The 7,389-nt window shown below is 46.8% G+C and overlaps 1 long non-coding RNA gene across 1 annotated transcript; it reads left to right on the top strand.

Annotated features, from left to right (window-relative positions):
- Window positions 1-3,941: 3,941 nt before the first annotated feature.
- Window positions 3,942-6,610, top strand: LOC143823890 (uncharacterized). Its single transcript, XR_013226638.1, has 3 exons — window positions 3,942-4,272; window positions 5,345-5,410; window positions 5,574-6,610. It is a non-coding gene; the product is annotated as an uncharacterized LOC143823890 (long non-coding RNA).
- Window positions 6,611-7,389: the final 779 nt, after the last annotated feature.

Here is a 7,389-nt window from a genome sequence, read left to right as displayed (position 1 = left end):
GCATGCCCCCAAGTGTTCTGGCACAAATGGGAAACGATTCAAAGGGAGCCAGCTTGGGTTGCAGAATGGAAGCGTTTGACTGTGCAGGTCCCAATGGGGATGCCATCCCCTGCTCTACAAGACAAGGGGGGTCACATTAAGGGCCTGGCTGTGAGTCATATTTATTTATCTATAACAATGATTAGCCCCCTTCTTCTTTGCGGAACTCATGGTGACTTACAATAACAAATAAAAACATTATTTTAAAAAACATGATAAAGGCAACCATGATAAAATAAGCAAAAAGAAGCAAAATTGGGGAGGTAAGGAATTTTTAAAATATCACCCAAACAGAGGGGGCTTTTTTTGGCACTTCGGGAATGGGTAAGCAGATGTGTAACTTTGGCTCAGCTTTAGACAAAATGATTGTTGTTTTTTTTTTAAAAAAAGAAATTTCCCCGTTAACCTTCAAAAGTCCGTATGCAGAACCAGTCCCAAGGCTCTATTAGCAAACAGAGTTAGTTACAGATTAATACCTTTTGACATTGCATGTAACTCTCCCTCTAAAAGATCTTTAAAACCCAGCATTAATCACCAATGACAAAACGTTAACCTTCTCGTAGCCTCCTTTAATTAAGGAAAATAAAGAGCTATGGAATGGTAAATTGCTTAAATTAATACTGGTTAAATTAAATTAATGCTGGTTTGTCACCTCTATCTTGTTTATACTTTCTGGAGCTGGAAGAGGTCAGTATTTTGTTAGGAATGTGAAGGTCCAAAGTTTTGGGGTCTGTACTGAGTCACATCCCCTTTTTTTCCCTACCCTAAAAGGACTTCCTGTATTCTCCTATGCTTCCAAAGAATATCGTATGGCAACAATTGGATTTCCCCTGCATCTGTGAAATCCACATGAAGCTGGGACCAAGTGGGTTCCCATATTTTGGTGTTTGGGGGATATTGTAAAGTTAAGGTGCTTCTTCGGAATGTTTATGTTTTGTTCTGTTGGTTCATTGAGAGCATCATTACAGTTGATTCGGTGACATTCTGTTGCGTCAGCTGTCCTGAGAGCAAGAAACAGGATATAAATATTTCAGGTAAGTGTCATTATGAAGAACTCACTTAAGTTCTCTTTCCACCTGTTAACCTTTTGCTCTGTTGTTATCTTCATGGAAGCGTTATATAAGCGAGACAAGGTTACCATGGCAATTTGCCCCTTCTCCACCCGATTTCCACCAATCAAATGCTGTCCAACCCCCAGAAGAGCAAACGCTGGCAGGGGCTCATGGGAATTGTAGTCCACGGACATCTGGAGGGCCGCAGTTTGACTACTCCTGCCTTAGAGAGTGATTAAAATGTGGGATTCGCTGGCAGAGGATGTAGTGATGGCCAGAGGAAGAAGCAAGTTTAAAAGAAGATTACGTAGATAGATTCATGGAGGATAAATCTATCAATGGCTACTAGCCATAGGGACTGAGGGGAACCGCCTTGTCCAGAGACACTAATTCTCTGAATCCCAGAGCCAGGAGGCTACATCAAGGGCCTCTATGCCCTGTTGTTGGCTGTCCAGAGAAATTGGTTGGGCAAAATGAGACAGGATGCTGGAGTACATAGACCATTGATATGACCCAGCAGGGCTCTTCTGATGTTCTTATGAAGACCTCAACCTCTATGCCCTGTTCTTGGGCCTCCAGAGGAACTAGTTGGCCACAGTATGAGACAGGATGCTGGACTAGATGGACCACTGGTCTGATCCAGTAGGGTTCTGCTGATATTCTTATGTTCAGATGACATCCTGAGAAAGGAAGCAATGATATTACCAGTCCAATGCTGCTCGTCCTGCAGCTGTTTGAGGCATCCCCTATTTGTAAAAACCATGGGATGGCCTAATTATAAATTTGTTTCACTGCATCTAGCATGGTCCTTTGCCCCTTGACATATATCCTACAAAGAAGGTACATGCTCTAGTTTTGCTCACTTTCTACCTGGGCACATCCAAATTTCATCATTCTTCACTTTTCTTGTAGGAATCTCATTATCCTTCAGCTTTACCTACATCGGGGTCGCCCAATAGGAACTGATTATCTCTGTAATGAAGTTCAGCAGGGGAGTCTGGCGTAATCTATTTCTTTGAAACACTATCTTACCCTAATGATTTCTATGTCCTTATTTACTGCAATCTCTCTTGCCTCAGTGGCTGCATCTTTGCATAATAATCCAAATATTCGGTAGGAGGGAGAGCAGATTGATTTTGTTTGTCCCCTTTTCCATCTCACTGGTAATTGCAGGCAGACCTCACTGTTACCACACCCTAGATGAATACCTATAGAAATAATGCAAAGGAGCTTAGGTTAAAACATGGACAAGCCTAGCCCCCAGCCTTAAGCGAGAACAGCCTTTGGACTGTGGGGAGCCCCTGAAATAATTTTTCAGGCTTCTAGGAGCCCCAGAAGGGACTTGGCCCTAAGTCCCTCCAGAAAAATAGAGCTGCAGAGTGTTCGCAGCTATAGATGACCTTTTGTAGATTAGGCACAGATTCACAGCGCTTTGAAGTTGTACAAAAGTGCACACAAGCTTAAAAGGTTAGTTACAAAGAAACCCATTGCAAGCCCCTTTGGCTAGGCTGCAAGCAGGACTACATGCCCACACATCAGCAGCTGGAGAGATCTGAGAGCTTAATGGTGGAGGGTCCTCCCTCCTCACTATTCAAGAGCCCTCTCTTCTTGAAGAATGAGGAAATGGCCATGTTTGGCTTAAACAGTGGGATCTCCCAGGCACATGCGCTCAGAATTTTCCACTCCACATGGCTTGAAGTCCCTGCAATCCCAGCAGAGACCATTTGGTGTCACTAGTGAGCACATAGGTGCAGTTTAGCTGCTTAACAATTTAACAATCCTTCAGGGTTGATTTCACCAGATTATTGGCTGATTGCCATTCCAACAGCTTGGAGGGTCCTGGCAACTCTATATGGATGCTGGGGCAGCACTCCCATAGGCTCAGCTGAGTGGCTAATGTTCCCTCCAGGGGCAGGACGGCCTCCTGTCCACCATCCCAAGGTCAAGCCAGGCCAGGCCCTGAATCTGAAGTCTTCTTTACATCCAGAAGCCGTGCATCTGTTTCTCCTTTCTGGTGTTGTCATTTTGTCAGGAACTTGGCACTGAAGTCCTAGAACACTCGCTAATCACTAATTAGGTAAATGCGCTAAAAAGGGTTCCCTGTTGTGCCATTTATCAGCGATGCAAGTTTGTAATCAGCGCTTGACTTTTAAAGTGTCACAATAAGAAGAGGGACAGCCCTGCTAGCTGGGCTTGGTTATTTCGTCTTAAGTGCAGGGCCGGGAACACCTGGCGCCTATTCAAAGTTAAGTCCTTCAACACGAGGCCCTGCGGGACAACTTGCTTAACAACTTTTGGGGGGTCATATAAATTTCACTGTTTATAGCCAAAGGTCATGACTATATATACAGTTAAAGTGACTATCTGATAAGACAGGGCTCAGATCTGCTCTGGGAGCTCTGAATTGGTGACATTAACTGGTGGGTGAATATGTCCAACGAACCACATACAACTAGGTACATTTTAGCTTCTAGAGCAGGGGTAGTCAAACTGCGGCCCTCCAGATGTCCATGGACTACAATTCCATGCAGGCCATCTAGTCCAACCCCCTGCTCAACGCAGGATCAGCCCAAAGCATCCAAGAAAAGTGTGTCTCCAACCTTTGCTTGAAGACTGCCAGTGAGGGGGAGCTCACCACCTCCTTGGGCAGCCTATTCCACTGCTGAACTACTCTGACTGTGGTTGTAAGTGAGTTTGGACGCAAGGTAGAGAACGTGCAGGCCGAAACCTCTGCAGAGCTCGTTTGCTGATTTGTAACCACGGGGCGTGCCAAGATAATAGTTCAGAATTCCCCATCAGTGCTCATGCACGCATTGCTATAATAGCTGCCTAAAGAGGGTGAGAGTCGTTTCTCAGAAACAACCGGACTGTCGTTCCGACACCAGATAGGAGCCTTCATTTAATAATTAAAAAATAAATACATTGGTCCTGACCTACGCTGCAAAGGCCAGCTTTCTATTTTAAAAGCAGCGCTCCCTAAATAGGAACTGTATTTTCCCTTATTGTTCTAAGTGCATTTGAATAACAAGTTCTTCTTTCCTCCAGAGTTCATCAGTGTCTGCTGCTTTCCTTCTGCCTCGAGTTGTTATCCTCCCCCCCCCCCTTCGTAAAGGACCTGCCGTAATTGGTTGCTGCCGAAGTTATAATAAGGTCAAAAAAAGAAAGAACTATTCGGGTGCAGGTGGGAAACAGCCACTGTTTAATAGCCGCAAACCCTGCCCTTCTCCAAAGACAGAAGCAGCTTATCCTATCCTAGGAATAAAGCGGTAAAGCCTTTCCTGGACTGTACCATTCAGGCAGCTGTTGGGAGGGGGGGAGAGGAGGGAATGTATGTTTGAATAGTTGGTTGCTGCCGAAGTTATAATAAGGTCAAAAAAAGAAAGAACTATTCGGGTGCAGGTGGGAAACAGCCACTGTTTAATAGCCGCAAACCCTGCCCTTCTCCAAAGACAGAAGCAGCTTATCCTATCCTAGGAATAAAGCGGTAAAGCCTTTCCTGGACTGTACCATTCAGGCAGCTGTTGGGAGGGGGGGAGAGGAGGGAATGTATGTTTGAATAGTCCTTTGCTTCTGTTGATTTACTCTCTTTATTTATATCCAGCTTTTCTCCCCCAATGGAGACCCAAAACAGTTTACATTGTTTTCTTCTCCTCTGATCTTTCTCACGACAGTCCTGTGAGGTAGGCTAGGCTGGGAGCATGTGACTGGCCCAAGGTTACCCAGTGAACTTCCAGGGCAGAATGAAGACTGCACTCCCCACATGCAGAAGGCCTGCAAGTCAAGTTTTCTGCTTGGATGGAGTTTCTATTGCGGGGAATAGTTAATACATGCTGCCTACACACTCATGCCCCCTGGATGGTAGTTTAATTGAATTTATTCTCTGGGTTAATTTTTATAGTGTTGGGGGGTGGATCTGACCATCCTATGAGGTGCTCTAGTGAGAAGAAGATGCCTTAGGTTGAAGGACGGTGATGGACTTCGCTCAGGGGAGTGAAGGCCAGGGGTAGGATTCTCTGTGAGAACAGCTCTAAGCAAACGGACTAGCCCAAGAACACGCAGCTGGCTGCATACAGAGCAGTGGGGAATCAAACCCGGTTCTCTAGTTTAGAGTCTGCTGCCTTTAAATACTGCACCATGCTGGTTGGTGGCTTTGGGAGAAGAAGAATCTTCCACATCCCTCACTCATACATGGAGAACTGTTGTCAGCGAGGTTTGTTTCCACCGTTGATCTATCCTTCATTCTTATCCCGTAGTTCCTTCGAAGACCTCCGAGTGGAATTCATGGGGCTCCCTCCTCATCCTCACAACAACCCTGCAAGGTCAGTTAGAGCGACAGTCTATAAAGGACCTTAGGTGACCGTTGTGGCAGAGTGAAGATTTGAATCCAGGGCTTCCTGGTTTTAGTCCAGACCTCTAGCCACCACATAGCCACAATGATATCACTGCATATCAGCCCCCTGAATGTGTTTTGTCATCATCCAGACTCGACGGCAGAGAGGCATCCATCCAAGATGGCCTGAGCATCGCTTAGCACATGAAGACCTCTGTGGTAGTCCTCCCTGTGCCTGTGACAATCCGGAGCTACAGTCACAGCAAATTTCCTTGCCCTGGTAAAGCAGGTCTCCCTGAGAAGAGAAGCATCTTGTTAACCGCATGTCCCCACAGCTGGTTGTCTTTTTGCTACGGAGCGTCTTCCTGTTACAAAGAGCTGTCGGAAGAAACAAGGCAGAGTGTGATGGCCCCAAGTTGAGAGGGAGAAAAGAGATCAAAAATTCATGAGTCAAATCATTGGTTTCAGGTTCCCCTGTGGTCCCACTTCCAACATAAATTTTAGAAAATGCTGTATGGTGAAGGCTAATAGAACGTTCCAGTCCTTATAAACTACTGCGCGGACTTCTGCTGTAATGAACACGGGGGGAACACAAGCTTGTATGTTCAAAAAGCATTTTGGGAGAGGGGGAGGGGACTGGGATGGTAATCATGTTATGAGCGTAAAAGGAAGTCTTGGAATATGCCAGATTTTGCATGTGGGGTGCACAGAATTAAACCCAGCTCACCAGATTAGCAGTCCGTGCTCCTAACCACTACACCAAGATGGCTCTCCATCTAATCCATCTAATGCCCCCCCCCAACTAAAATTCCAGACAGGGGTTAAGATATCAGCAACTGAGTTTTCCATTTCTCTCCTCCTCTCCCAGCATCTTTGGTGGTTGTGATTTTGGGCCCCCACCATAGCTCCATCTTGCAAAATGGACTTTTCAGACCCACTTCTTTTGGGTCCCACCCTCCTCTGAATGTTTGCCCCCTCGTAGTATTGGCCCAGGATCCAGCCCTAACGCCTGCGTTCATGGTGCATTTCTGTGTGATTGCTCTTATGCAATAACCTCCCTAGAAAGCTTTCTGCACAAGGCTCTTATGTTCTCAATGCAGAAGAGAGAATCTCTCCATTCATCTTTGTGACCCCTCCCCCCCCAGCAGCGAGCCACCCCGCCAGCCCCTCGGAGCCCCTGCGCGCTGACCCCACCCTCGCTCTCCACCTCGGCTGAGGATTCACCTCGAGGAGCCCGTTCTCCATCGGCTGCAAGGTCACCTGCTCCGTATGCCTGCTTTCATTGTCAATAACATGCTCACATTTCAGAGGAGCATTAGGCGAAATTAACCTAATTACGTATGACAGCTAATTTTGAGTGCGAAGGAAGTGTTGAGGGACTCGAGGCTTTCGACGCATCTTGAGATTCCGGAACGGATGAGAACCTCCGGAGGCTGAAGCCAATACATGTTACCACATGGCATTGGGTGTGAGAGGTCCAAGGAGGCCAGTTGATAGGGTCTTAGCACTGGGACCACGCCACATTTAAAAAGTACAGGTTGCTCATCGAGCGAAGTACCTAGTATCACCCCTGCAGTAGCGATCCCCAACCTGTGGGCCGCGGACCACATGTGGTCCTTCGACTAATTGGAGGTGGGCCCCGAAGGACGCCTTCTCCCCCCCCCCCGGCCCTTTACTTCATCCCCCCCAGCCCTTTACAACACACTTCATTGTTGTGGCGTGTCTGTATCTTATTTTGAAGGGATGTTTAAACATTACCATAGCGATCAGAGAGCGTTAGGGCAGTGGTTGAGAGTAGAGGAGTAAACTACCCCCCCCCACCGGGCCTCAGTAAAGACGTTGAGTGGTTCCCGGTGAGTGGTTCCCGGTGTTGAGTGGTCCCTGGTGATAAAAAGGTTGGGGACCACTGCCCTGCAGGGTGTTACGGAAGGAGGGAGTTGTTACGTCTTGCCGGATGTCTATCGGATG

Source organism: Paroedura picta, chromosome 14 (genome assembly GCF_049243985.1).
Source record: "Paroedura picta isolate Pp20150507F chromosome 14, Ppicta_v3.0, whole genome shotgun sequence".
Taxonomy (NCBI): Eukaryota; Metazoa; Chordata; class Lepidosauria; order Squamata; family Gekkonidae; genus Paroedura; species Paroedura picta.
Note: the sequence above shows the minus strand (reverse complement) of the source record. Positions and strands in the feature narration are given on the sequence as shown.